The sequence below is a fragment of the Leptodactylus fuscus genome, chromosome 8 (genome assembly GCF_031893055.1).
Source record: "Leptodactylus fuscus isolate aLepFus1 chromosome 8, aLepFus1.hap2, whole genome shotgun sequence".
Taxonomy (NCBI): Eukaryota; Metazoa; Chordata; class Amphibia; order Anura; family Leptodactylidae; genus Leptodactylus; species Leptodactylus fuscus.
This window is the reverse complement of record NC_134272.1, coordinates 44,948,993-44,964,154: the sequence shown is the minus strand read 5'-3', so window position 1 is coordinate 44,964,154 and position 15,162 is coordinate 44,948,993. Positions and strand designations below refer to the sequence as shown.

At 42.8% G+C, this 15,162-nt stretch overlaps 1 protein-coding gene across 1 annotated transcript in view; it reads right to left on the bottom strand.

Annotated features, from left to right (window-relative positions):
• Positions 1 to 15,162, bottom strand: part of TMEFF2 (transmembrane protein with EGF like and two follistatin like domains 2) — a 482,652-nt gene that overhangs the window by 399,874 nt on the left and 67,616 nt on the right. The gene's annotated exons all lie outside the window — the stretch shown is intronic.

Here is a 15,162-nt window from a genome sequence, read left to right as displayed (position 1 = left end):
TGAAGATTTACCAATCTCATGATGGGAGGACACTAGTGAGATGTAACATGCGGAGTATTCTGCTTCTGTGGGTGGAGAGGGGGCGTGCCAAATTTCACCCAAATCAGGTGAGAACTGTGGATTTGTATAGAGCAGACTTCTACAGATTTTGAGTTTTATATATATAGATTTATTGTATGTAAAAATACCACATTCTTTTAGCTTATACACATTAGTCTTGTCAGTAACGTCTCTTTAATACCCAAATTACACTAGTACACGTATACACTGTATGTTTTTACTTAAAGGGAACTAAATAGGATATTCACGCTGCTGTAGCAGTGTCAGATACGCTGTCTGTTATTCCTTTTTATGCTATCAGCATGAGGATTGTGGATCATCTAACCGTTTATTCATTACATTGCACTACCAGCAGTGTGAGCAAGGAATCCTATGTAATCATGTAATGCAGGTGACTTCCAGTCTCCAGCAGCTGATTGACAGCTTTCTCCCTACGTACAACTCAAACACTACTAAGGAGTTGATAATTGCTCACTGTAAGTAGGCAGAAGAAGACTAGCGCCAAAACATGTGTTGGTGTAGATGCCATCTGTGAAGCAATGCCACCCACACAGCATGGGTTAGCATTTATTGTATTCATTGCTTTTTGCTACTTATGCTAATGTACTGACACTACATATTGTGATATTTACAACATTTGGCACTTTAATTACATCATTTGTATTTCTTTATCTCTTCTGACACTATACATTATATGTTCTGTAGGTTGGCACTGCCTCTGTTGTTTTATTTATAGTCCTTTACTGTCATGTATTTGTAGGTCCCCTTCATAGATGGAGGCCTAATGCTAGGATAGTGTATCCCATTGTGTACTATTTTAATGATATTATAATTTTTTGCCCTCTTACACAATTTGTTTTGGTTTGCTTTAAGGTGCCAATAGGAAACTGAAGTTTGAATAGAGAAGAGCTCCTACTTTTTGTAATAGTGTATGTGACACAGTCTATAGGCAGAGGTTTTGGATGGGTTTCATAGCCACAGCAAAGCCTACAGACCAGACTTAGCACCTTTTTGGATCTACAACCTGCAGCTGGGCATTGTAGGGAATATTTGTAGAAACGAGAGAAAGAAAATAGAGTATACAGCTCAGCGAGACTCTTCAGGACAGGCAACAAGACCATATTATGGGATGACGGCATTGTAACTGTTATTAAGAATTATGTGGATACTGAAACTACAGTAAAGAAATCGTGAGGAATCCTGTCCTTATTTCTGTCACCAAGCACACCCCATCACCATAAAGCAGGGGACATAACCAGTGAGAGGTACTGGCAAAGATCATACCAGACACCATGAACCAAACCATGAGACACTACAACTCCCACGCTCTCCTCATTCCTCCACTGGGATTTTGCAAAGTCAGTTTCAATTGGCTTTTTGTTTTATGCCTGAGCGAGACTAAACTGATGACATTATTGTCTACCTTCTCTGCTTACCCTGGATCGATATCCAGACATGGCCTGACAGAAAAATGCTGAATGCAATATATTGCTAACAACATGTGTATTAAGGAAAAACTAACAGTTTATGTATTACAGAGCACAGTGGTGCAGGGTCGGGCTCAGTAAAATGTTCACTGGATTAATTGTAGATGGTCGCAGTGATCGCAACTGTGACTAGGCTAAAAAGCCAAAGTGCCCCATAGGTCATCCTTGCCACACTGAGTCTGATTCAACAACTTTGATCTCCTTTCTAATGTTCTCTGATTGGTGACATTCTGTGCATCAATTTTCTACTCCTATCATCTACTGCTCTGGATTGAGGCACATAATAAGTTTTATGATACACAGCATTCCACTGTCAGTAGTGGAATATATACCGTATTGTTCGGACTATAAGACTTTTTTTCCCCAAAATTTCGGAGGAAAATGAGGGTGCGTCTTATAGTCCGAATGTGGGGGGAGGAGCGGATTTGCAGCATGGCCGCGCTACTGCCACCGCTGGTTTTCTTCAGCGGCAGGAGCGTGACAATCTGCAGGCCCCGGCAGCTAAGACACTCCCCGGCATCCGCCGGTCTATTACAGCAGATGCCGGGGACTGTCTTAGCTGCCGGGGCCTGCAGATTGCCACGCTCCTGCCGCTGAAGAAAACCAGTATTGGCAGTAGCGTGGCCATGCTGCAAATCCGCTCCTCCTCCGCAGGTCCCGGCAGTCAGTTAGCCCCGGGGCCGGTCCCCACCGGCCCCATACCTTTAGTGATGCAGGCCGGCTCCTGCACGGCGAGGCCGCAGGAGCCGACCTGTTCCGATGACAGCCGGGAGCCTAATGAAGGCTCCGAGGCTTGTCATAGATATATATTACTATCGCGGCTGGTCTATGACACTCCGCGATAGTAATGTATAGAATCTCCCATAGACGGCAATACACTTGTATTGCCGTCTATGGGACTTGCAATCATATGATTGTAGGTTCAAGCCCCCTAGGCGGGGGATAATAAAATAGTAAAAAAAATAAAAAAATAAAAAAAAAAACACTTAAAAAAAAATATAATAAAAAATAAAATAAATAAAAGTTCACCTCCTTTCCCTAGAATACATATAAAAGTATAACATTACTGTGAAACATACACATTAGGTATCCCTGTGTCTGAAAATGCCCGCTCTACTAATATTTTTATGTACAGTGAAAATCAAAAGTGCTAAACCGCCGGGTTTTTCTCTCTGTTTTGCCTCTGAATTAATCTAAGCAATAAACATTTCCCAAAATGGTATATCTAAAAAGTACACCTGGCCCCACAAAAAAAACGCCCTATACATCCCCATACAGCTGCAGGGTCACCTGTCAATGTGGTCTTGCAGCTGTTCCAAAACTACAACTCCCATATATTAAATATTTTACCATTTTTTGCCTGAAAAATTTTTTTCCCTATTTTTCTCCTCTAAAACCTGGGTGCATCTTATAGTCCAGTGCGTCTTATAGTCCGAAAAATACGGTAATCCTTTAAAGGTAAAAGTAGCAGCTGGCCAGTAGTATATAGTTAAGGAGGGATTCCGTGGTAGAGGCTGGTATACAGAAGGACGCATGATAAATATGTGGGAGGCACTCACAGCAGTGGCGTAACTACCGCTGAGGCCCCCCATGTGTCAATTTGAAATTTTTTTTTCTTAACTTCTGCAAGAATGGGACCGGCCCCGGGCTAACTTGAAACTTTTTTTTTTTTTTTTGGGGGGGGGGGGGGGTGAGAGGACATCTCCTGAGGCCAGGGCATCTCCACTGTTAACTCTTACAGCAGAGATGCTGAAGCTCGCTGTTACATACCCGGCATCCGGACCCTCCGAGTCAGAGACAGAGTACTGGAAAGCGAACACCCCGCAAAGGCTAATGACCTATTCACCACGGTACAGCCTGTAAGACCGTCTTTGCGGGGTGTTCACCTTCCAGTACTCTGCCAGGAGCGTGACGAGCATGACCCGCCCCGGTGTCTGTATGCTGCGTCGGAGGGTCTGGATGCCGGGTATGTAATAGCGAGCTTCGGCATCTCCGCTGTAAGAGTTAACAGTGGAGATGCCCTGGCCTCAGGAGATGTCCCCCCCCCCCAAAAAAAAAAAAAAAAAAAAGTTTCAAGTTAGCTCCCGGCCACCGGGGCTGGTCCCCACCGGCCACATACCTTTAAAGTTGCAGGCCGGCTCCTGCACGACGAGCTTGCAGGAGCCGACCTGTTCAGATGACAACCGGGAGCCTCCCAGGCCTGTCATCGCTATATTACTATTGCGGCTGGTCTCTATGACCATCCGCAATAGTAATGTATAGAATCTCCCATAGACAACAATACACTTGTATTGCCGTCTATGGGACTTGCAATCAAATGATTGCAGGTTCAAGTCCCTGGGGGGGGGGGAGTTTTAAAAAAAATAAAATAAATAAAGGTACTTTTCAGCTGTCGGGCCACTAAGGGACATAATACTGAGTGCAGGGGCCACTAAGGGACATAATACTGTGTGCAGGGGCCACTAAGGGACATAATACTGTGTGCAGGGGCCACTAATGGACATAATACTGAGTGCAGGGGCCACTAATGGACATAATACTGAGTGCAGGGGCCACTATGGGGGATAATACTGTGTGCAGGGGCCACTAAGGGACATAATACTGTGTGCAGGGGCCACTAATGGACATAATACTGAGTGCAGGGGCCACTATGGGGGATAATACTGTGTGCAGGGGCCACTAAGGGACATAATACTGTGTGCAGGGGCCACTAATGGACATAATACTGTGTTCAGGGGCAACTAAGGGACAGCGCGCAGGAATGCGGAGGAGGGAGTCAGTTGAGGTCTTCGGTGTCGGTCGGGGGGGGGGGGGCATGTCAAAAGTTTGCCACGGGGCCCCGCCATTCCTAGTTACGCCACTGACTCACAGGAAATAGGAATAGAAATGATGGGCAGTTTGTGAACAACTCTGGGTCTAGATAGAGATGAAGAAAAGGAAAATGCAAACACGGCCAAAAGGTATGGATGGGTTGCAGTTGATATTTATGAGAAAATGTTTTGCAAGGGGGCCAGGCTGAGTTTTGTATCAGGGCCCACTGCTATGCTTTTGCATGTTAAGCTGTTGGTCATCACAAGTAATGTCACTGGACACAAAACTGTTCCTTTAGGTTGAATGTTGTCATCATTTTCCCAACGGTACCTGTAATAGACTGGATGGAATCATGATGGAGGACTGGACATTATCTGAATTTGTGTTTAATACTAGTTATCCCATATACTGATACAATTTTATTCTAATCCATTTTTATTTTCTGATTTTATATATTTTCTAATGTGTTTTCTATACATGAGGCAGCCATCTTGTCTACTGTAACAGTCTGCTGTGACAGCATTCAGACATATACTTTAGAGCAGTTATATGTTCCATATGAATCTGTATCCTTAAGATGATTCACTGACTTTTATGAGGGAATGTTCTAGACATACTCTGTAACCCATGGGAAGATCATTGTGCAGGGATGGGGAGAAGATGACCTGTGACCATCACCTTTGTGTTGATATCTTTTATTGCAATCCTGCCTGTGATGGCAACAAGGTGACTGCTAAATATGGTCTCTATAACATAGGTATTGACAATTATAATACCTATAATAATATAAAAATGATGCACTGTCTGCTATTCTCTGCTATGTGCATGAAAGCAGAGAGATCATCATCAGCAGCAGCAGCCTCTCTGCTCTCATACACTTAGAGCAGACAATGCAAACAGATACTTTCAGGTGTATGGAGAAGGCTAATTAGCATATCAATAAAAATGGACTTATTCAAAAACTAGTGAGGCGATTTACATACAAAAGGTAGGTGTGAAATAGCCTTTCTAAAGGCTATGCAAGGATGTGCTTAGCTAAACATGACTTTACCCAATGATAGAGCCCCTTTAAGATAAAAAAAAAACTGACTTACACATTAGGTAATATTTTAGGACACATTTCCCTTATGATGGAACGCAACCTTTGCGCTACTGTAGTTTAATTATTATGTTAGACAATTGCATCATTAACAATGCCCCAATATAAAGTTGTTATAATCCTTCTTGGCTTTAAAGACGGCAACACTTTTTATGATAAAGGAATGAAAGCCCCTGCTGTACGCCTGCAGGTACTGGATACATCAATATGTACACTGTCAGCAGAAACAAGATCACAATGCACATCACTTCACTAATAGAGCTGCTATAGTCACTCACTTATTCTTCAGACTGCATCGGTCCCATTACTTTACAGTTTTGTGTTGATTTTACATTATATTACTCCTTAACCAAACATTGATCACTGTCTATGGTATTTTAGGTTTGGTTTACTACAACTGTGCATGGTCCAAGTGTGGAGAACATAAAAAAATTCATATGAAATAAAAATATTAAAGATAACTAAAATGGGCTTTAATCGTTTTTATTTTATTTTTAACATTACAAGACTGAATCGCAAGGTTATAGTAGATAAAAAAAAAAAAGCCAATTAAATATTAGATTTTACACTAATTTATAAAATCCAGAAAATAATCTGAGATCATGAGAATCTGGTTGTGAGGTTGAAATGGCTGATACTGAAAATTACAGATATTTTTAGAGGCAGTAGTTTCCAAGGGCAGGTCTTTAAAACTAAGGACTTATATTCTGAAATTAGGTCCGACCTGTCTGCCCTGTCATGAAAGATGTATCTACTAACAAAAAGAAAAAAAAATACTAGAACGCAAAATAAAATATGAACTTGCTGGTAAATTCTACACTGAAAATATTCTCAATTTTTAATATAAATATGCTACTAATCCACATGTAGACAATGCTAACTTTACAGGCAGTGTGCTATGATATTAAAGGGATTCTACCATTAGAAACTTTTTTTTTCTATTCGTCTCCTACCTTTAGATGTCTTCTCCGCCCCGCCGTTCAGTTAAAATCCCATTTTCCACCGGTATTCAAATGAGTTATCTGTGTAAGCAGCCATTTTCTTGTGGCCGGCGGGCATGCGCAGTCGGCTTTGCCCTAGGCCCGAAACCCAGAAGTTTAAAGCCAAACCCCTGAAGAAAACGCGTCAAGACCCCATTCCTGAAGAAGATGGAGGCAGCACTGGAGAGTTATTTTGCAGCATTGGGGACACCTCCAGTACTGTTTGAGCACTGGGGCCCACCCCCAGTGCTGCAAGAAAACTCATTTGCATACCGGCGGAAAACGGGATTTTAACCGAACAGCGCGGCGGAGAAGACATCTAAAGGTAGGAGACGAATAGCCTTTCATAAGGCTATTCTGACATGTTAGGGCGAAAAAAAAGTTTTTAATGGTAGAATCCCTTTAACATTGTGCGCTGTAGTGTTATTTGCTATTAACTTATCACACAATTGTAATGCACTATTAGAATGATACACTACATTAATAGTCTGGAGATCTTTGGAACACTAATAGAGTAGTCCATTGTCTGTAAGGATACAACATTGCTACACCTGTATGATAACACATTATAATAAGAATAACTAAACATTTAAAGGAACCGGTATTGTAGCTCTGGTGCCCCCTGTGCTCCCATTAGGTCACATATGTAGTAATGAAAAAAATGTAAATTCTAAAATGAATAGATAAGAGATATTTAATACAGGAAGACTCCCCTGGACTCCAAAGGCCTTTAGGCAGAGCATGCTGTGACCCTTTCTGTGCAGCACAAAGCCTCAATAAGACTAAGGCAGACAGCGCTAAAAAGCAGTGCGTGAAAAGACAACGAAAACACATTCTGTCTTTTCTCGCAGCATTTTTTTTCTACTTTTTGCTTCATTTTTGTTTGATTTTTTTCTTCCCCTATTCAACATATTGGAAAAAACATTTGCAATTCTGCACCAAAATTAACATTAGCTTCTGTTGTGCAGGAGGTTAACTGGAATGTCATTCACTTTGCTTGTACTATAAAGCTGTGTTTGTTCCACTGTGTTTCCATGATAGCTTTAGATTGATGTTGTATAATAATGTGGGGGTATCATCTATCAAGAAAGAGTAAAGGATTACAATGTGGCAAAGTGTACCACATTGCACTAAATTTTTGTGGATAAAAAATAGGCACAAACTAAACCAGCCCAAACATCATATTAAGTCAGACAAAAGATTTGCTGGATATAGACATGGTATAACTACAATGTCTAAAACCTAGGATTAGTAAATTTGTCTCAATTATTTAAGCAATACATAGGTTACAATATTTTATTCATTAATGGGGTTGAGCAATCGTGTTCGGAAAGAATCGGATTCCGATCGTCGATCGAGAAAATTTCACGATCGCAATTCCGAACACAAACTTTTTAGGTGGGATCGGGATCGGTAGTATTTCCCACAATGCCTTCACACTGAGTATATAGTGTATACTCAGTGTGAAGGCTCCGCTGCGGTTCCATAGGAATGAATGGAAGCAGCCGAGACACAGCCTTAACCCCCTGCGCGCCGGCTGCCTCCATTCATTCTAATGGGAGGCTAAACTAACATGTCTCATAGCTACTTACCTCCAGAGATGTCTGATCCGCTGCTGTTCACCTCGCTGCCGCTCCCCCGTCACGTCTCCCCTCCCAGTACCCGCCCACACTCTCCTAACCCGCCCACCCTCTCCTAACCTGGCAGGGAGGGGGCCGCGAGGCGAAGAAGACTGCAGCTGGAGCGGCAGCGAGGACAAGAAGAAGGAGAAGCAGCAGAGCAGCCATCTCTAGAGCTAAGTGGACACCAGGGGGGACTAAGTAGCCAGAGGATTAAAAAAAAAAAAATCCTCTGGCTATTTAGTGGTTCACTACACAGCGTGGATTCTAACAATTCTTAGATTCCATGCTGTATAGTGAATAGGATTGCTTTTAAAATCCGATCTCCGATTTAAAAAAAATCCCATTGACTTGCATTGGGATCGGAATTGGGATCGAGATTGGGTTTGAATGAAAAATGATCGGAAATCGGATTTTAAAATCGATCCTGAAAAGTCAGGATCGGCTCAACCCTATTCATTAACTTATTTAGCAAGATTATTTCACTGGTTTATATAGTATTAAACAGTACAATTTACTCTGTGGATATCGTATATAATTACTTTGCCAATTATGATACTGTTATTTCTATAATATTAACCAGAATTAGGTACTTAGATGACAAACTTACAAGTCTTACCTAACAATGTACTTGTTTGTATAGAATCTGCTATGTTCTCATATAGTAATCTGATTTACACTGAGCTAGAAATTATAACTATATTTGACATTTCCCTAAGATTGCTAAGCAGTAACTAAATTATGTCCCAGTAATGTTCAGAAAAGTCGACTCTTCATGTCTGTTTTGTGCTGTATGCCTGCTGTGAGCCTACATTATTGGTAGTTACATTGGCAAAAATAAGACACTGTAAGATTGTTTAAAGGAATTAAATTGGTTTATTAATCACTGCAATCTTATGTCCGATCCAGACGTCATAGTCTCCTTTAAATTCATGCTATATGTCTTTAAGAAAGCACTATATCCTAGTCTGTGTGTGAACTGCGGCACATTCAGTTTGAACACTTCAAGAAACTCATGTAGGGCCTCTGTGGGTCTTTGGCCAAGCATGACATAAACAGAATGGTGGCCCTAATACCTTATCTATCGATTGAGGGAAGCATTATTGTACGTAAAACTAACATCATAAGTAGAGATGAGCGAACAGTGTTCTATCGAACACATGTTCGATCGGATATCAGGGTGTTCGCCATGTTCGAATCGAATCGAACACCGCGTGGTAAAGTGCGCCAAAATTCGATTCCCCTCCCACCTTCCCTGGCGCCTTTTTTGCACCAATAACAGCGCAGGGGAGGTGGGACAGGAACTACGACACCGGGGGCATTGAAAAAAATTGGAAAAAGTCATTGGCTGCCGAAATCAGGTGACCTCCATTTTAGACGAATAGTGGATTTCAAATCCGGGTCATATGAGAATGTGAACTTTGTGACTATGAGACAGGGATAGCTGTACAGGCAGGGATAGCTAGGGATAACCTTTATTTAGGGGGGAATGTTATTAAAAATAACTTTTTGGGGCTCTATCGGGTGTGTAATTGTGATTTTTGTGAGATAAACTTTTTCCCATAGGGATGCATTGGCCAGCGCTGATTGGCCGAATTCCGTACTCTGGCCAATCAGTGCTGGCCAATGCATTCTATTAGCTTGATGAAGCAGAGTGTGCACAAGGGTTCAAGCGCACCCTCAGCTCTGATGTAGGAGAGCCGAGGGTGCACTTGAACCCTTGTGCACCCTCAGCTCTGCTACATCAGAGCCGAGGGTGCGCTTGAACCCTTGTGCACACTCTGCTTCATCAAGCTAATAGAATGCATTGGCCAGCGCTGATTGGCCAATGTATTCTATTAGCCTGATGAAGTAGAGCTGAATGTGTGTGCTAAGCACACACATTCAGCTCTACTTCATCGGGCTAATAGAATGCATTGGCCAGCGCTGATTGGCCAGAGTACGGAACTCGACCAATCAGCGCTGGCTCTGCTGGAGGAGGCGGAGTCTAAGATCGCTCCACACCAGTCTCCATTCAGGTCCGACCTTAGACTCCGCCTCCTCCGGCAGAGCCAGCGCTGATTGGCCGAAGGCTGGCCAATGCATTCCTATGCGAATGCAGAGACTTAGCAGTGCTGAGTCAGTTTTGCTCAACTACACATCTGATGCACACTCGGCACTGCTACATCAGATGTAGCAATCTGATGTAGCAGAGCCGAGGGTGCACTAGAACCCCTGTGCAAACTCAGTTCACGCTAATAGAATGCATTGGCCAGCGCTGATTGGCCAATGCATTCTATTAGCCCGATGAAGTAGAGCTGAATGTGTGTGCTAAGCACACACATTCAGCACTGCTTCATCACGCCAATACAATGCATTAGCCAGTGCTGATTGGCCAGAGTACGGAATTCGGCCAATCAGCGCTGGCTCTGCTGGAGGAGGCGGAGTCTAAGGTCGGACCTGAATGGAGACTGGTGTGGAGCGATCTTAGACTCCGCCTCCTCCAGCAGAGCCAGCGCTGATTGGCCGAATTCCGTACTCTGGCCAATCAGCGCTGGCCAATGCATTCTATTAGCCCGATGAAGTAGAGCTGAATGTGTGTGCTAAGCACACACATTCAGCACTGCTTCATCACGCCAATACAATGCATTAGCCAGTGCTGATTGGCCAGAGTACAGAATTCGGCCAATCAGCGCTGGCTCTGCTGGAGGAGGCGGAGTCTAAGGTCGGACCTGAATGGAGACTGGTGTGGAGCGATCTTAGACTCCGCCTCCTCCAGCAGAGCCAGCGCTGATTGGCCGAATTCCGTACTCTGGCCAATCAGCGCTGGCCAATGCATTCTATTAGCCCGATGAAGTAGAGCTGAATGTGTGTGCTAAGCACACACATTCAGCACTGCTTCATCACGCCAATACAATGCATTAGCCAGTGCTGATTGGCCAGAGTACAGAATTCGGCCAATCAGCGCTGGCTCTGCTGGAGGAGGCGGAGTCTAAGGTCGGACCTGAATGGAGACTGGTGTGGAGCGATCTTAGACTCCGCCTCCTCCAGCAGAGCCAGCGCTGATTGGCCGAATTCCGTACTCTGGCCAATCAGCGCTGGCCAATGCATTCTATTAGCCCGATGAAGTAGAGCTGAATGTGTGTGCTAAGCACACACATTCAGCACTGCTTCATCACGCCAATACAATGCATTAGCCAGTGCTGATTGGCCAGAGTACGGAATTCGGCCAATCAGCGCTGGCTCTGCTGGAGGAGGCGGAGTCTAAGGTCGGACCTGAATGGAGACTGGTGTGGAGCGATCTTAGACTCCGCCTCCTCCAGCAGAGCCAGCGCTGATTGGCCGAATTCCGTACTCTGGCCAATCAGCACTGGCTAATGCATTGTATTGGCGTGATGAAGCAGTGCTGAATGTGTGTGCTTAGCACACACATTCAGCTCTACTTCATCGGGCTAATAGAATGCATTGGCCAGCGCTGATTGGCCGAATTCCGTACTCTGGCCAATCAGCACTGGCTAATGCATTGTATTGGCGTGATGAAGCAGTGCTGAATGTGTGTGCTTAGCACACACATTCAGCTCTACTTCATCGGGCTAATAGAATGCATTGGCCAGCGCTGATTGGCCGAATTCCATACTCTGGCCAATCAGCACTGGCTAATGCATTGTATTGGCATGATGAAGCAGTGCTGAATGAGTGTGCTTAGCACACACATTCAGCTCTACTTCATCGGGCTAATAGAATGCATTGGCCAATCAGCGCTGGCCAATGCATTCTATTAGCGTGAACTGAGTTTGCACAGGGGTTCTAGTGCACCCTCGGCTCTGCTACATCAGATTGCTACATCTGATGTAGCAGTGCTGAGTGTGCATCAGATGTGTAGTTGAGCAAAACTGACTCAGCACTGCTAAGTCTCTGCATTCGCATAGGAATGCATTGGCCAGCCTTCGGCCAATCAGCGCTGGCTCTGCCGGAGGAGGCAGAGTCTAAGGTCGGACCTGAATGGAGACTGGTGTGGAGCGATCTTAGACTCCGCCTCCTCCAGCAGAGCCAGCGCTGATTGGTCGAGTTCCGTACTCTGGCCAATCAGCACTGGCCAATGCATTTCTATGGGGAAAAGTTAGCTTGCGAAAATCGCAAACTGACAGGGATTTCCATGAAATAAAGTGACTTTTATGCCCCCAGACATGCTTCCCCTGCTGTCCCAGTGTCATTCCAGGGTGTTGGTATCATTTCCTGGGGTGTCATAGTGGACTTGGTGACCCTCCAGACACGAATTTGGGTTTCCCCCTTAACGAGTTTATGTTCCCCATAGACTATAATGGGGTTCGAAACCCATTCGAACACTCGAACAGTGAGCGGCTGTTCGAATCGAATTTCGAACCTCGAACATTTTAGTGTTCGCTCATCTCTAACCATAAGACTAATGATTGAGATATAACACTGTAAATCGAGTTATTGAAAATTTTACTGCAAATAAATAGTAAAAATTAAAAAAAATCTGTGAAAAGGAGTCCATTGTTTGGTGTAGCTAGACAAGAAAAGTCAAAGAGTGAAAGTAAAAAACCTGATATGAATGGGTACCTGAACATGCCAAATTGTCAAATATTCTACATTTTATAATACTACTTGTAGACCCAAATAACATGCTGACAATATAGACTGTTAGGAACCATTCACATGGCGGAGAATTAAACAAGTCTTCTGTCTGTGATTTCTCTCCAAATTCCATTCATGGACATCCTGCAGTAGAAAGCTAATACAGAGCTGTTGGTTTACTCAGATACAATGGGGCTAATCCTTTATACTCTGTGGCTGAAATAGCTATGGAATCTGTAGCAAGATATGATTTGCTGTGATTGTAAAACACTGTAAAACACTGGAGTTTTTTTCCACAATGAGCAAGCCACTTGGGACTCTGGCCTAAAATTTAAATTTGGCGCATTTGTATTCTGCATTTTTATCCTGCAGTTTGTGCTTTTTTCCAGCTTTTTTTTCAGCATTATTTCCATCACCAATATATATTATTTTAAATCTGCTGCTCTGTGTATTTGCATTACCATTATTTCTGCAATATTGGAATTTAATTGTACAAACCAACTGTGAAGGGCAAAGAAGTGTAGTTACAGTAAACACACTTCATATTACGTATTGATTTTACTGTACTTTTGCAGCAGATTTCTTCCTTGCTGTCTACCTGCACTGCAAAGGGAGAACCGCTTCTCAGCATATCCTAAAAGTAATCATATGGGAAAAAAGTATATACATATGTTTCCCTAGTCTACACCAGTTTGCAAAACTGATGTCACAGGTCAACCTTGTTCAACGCATTATCTATTAGTAGTGACTTAATATAAGGTATAAATAAGGTATAAATAAACCCCATGAGGCAGAAGACAACTATCTGCATGTTAAGAGAAATTCCCCAAAAATATTTCCAATGTTAAGGGCAAGGTCCCATGTTGTGGAAATGCAGCATTTTTTTTTTTTGTTGCAGGTTAAACTGATTTTCTTGAGCCAAAATCAGGAGTGGATTTAACAGAAGGGGAACGACTAGGAGCTTCCCTTATATTTTCCATTTCTTTTCAAGCCACTCCTGACTGTGGCTCACAAAAAACACAGCAAAATCTGTAACAAAAACTACTGTGTTTCTCCAATGTGGGGCTTTAGCCTAAGGCTCCACGTTGTGGAAACAACCGCTGTGTTTTACAGTTCTAGCAAAGTGAATGAGATTACAGTTAATCCCATCAGCACATTTCAGAAAAAAAATAAAACGGAAAAGCTGTGTTTTAAAAAAATGCAGCATGACAATTTTTTTTTCTGTAGAAACGCTTTTCCCTATATATTTAAAAAAGGGAGGAAAAACCACAGAGAGAAAAATGCAGCAGAGATGCAATGAAAAATGCTCAGCAAAAAAGCAATGGGTTTCTGTTGCCTTTTTCTTCACAGTGCCTTTTAGCATTTTCCACAATGTAGGATCTTAATCAAAGACCCATATAAAGAGCCCCAGCTCCATATTATCAGTAATCTTTCTATGCAATTGCTTATGTTTATAAATTTTATCTACACTTCCACTGATAAAAGATAATGCATTTACCACCTTAGCCCCTTGCACACTGATCCATTCATTTCTATGGGTCCGTAAATACATGACCGTAAACGATATGGTCATGTGTGCGGGCCAACAGTCCGGGCCGCAAAATATGGAACAGGTCCTATTCCTGTTCGATTTTGCAGCCCTGCTATTCAATGGATGAAATGGGCCATGGGCCGTGGAAGTATGGCTGGTGCATGGGCAGCACACAGATGACATCCACGTGTCCTCCATGCATCGCCCATGCCGTTCATTCACAGCAGTAGGTTAGCAAACAGTCATGTGCAAATGGATTAAGGTCAGGGCCACATGTTGTGAAAACACAGCGTTTTACATTATCTGCAAAGTGGAGGGGATTCTGGCCAATCTCATCCACACATTGTAAAAAAAAAAATCTACAGTGGAAAAGCTGTGATTTCAAAAATGTTCACGTTTTAGAAAATCGCAGTATGTTATATCTGTGGAAACTTTGTAATTTTCTGTATAGGTATAATAGGGGCAGAAAGTCAGCAGAGGAAAACTTTGTGGAAAAAAACACAATGCGATTTTGACGCAGTCTTTTACGCACCGTTTTTTGGCTACGGCTCACTACGTCAGGCCTTAGCCTAAAACTATGTTTATAGTCTGGTCCACCAGGTTTCAGTATAACCGACAGAGAGAAAAGTTCCCTTTGCAGGACATTTCATTCGGCCGATTTTAGGCAGAATCTAGAGTGGGAAATAAAAAGTATATATAAAAAAAAAAATCTCCACTTAGGCTACATCACCTTTGCCGCAAAAAGAAAGGCACAAATACGCCATAAAGCACAGTACAGAAAAAAACCACAAAAAGTCAAAGTAACTTAGTAAATGTACCCTATTAACTTCAACTTAGTTTGTTGCTATGAGGTTGAGCAAAATTAACTATTTCATTTCCTTATAATTTCTTATTTCCAATTCTAACAGCTTCAATTTGAAAACCAAGTTTTTGCCCTTTGGGAATGTAATGTATATAGTAAGTATAGTTTATATCGCGCAGAAAGTGGCTGCTATTA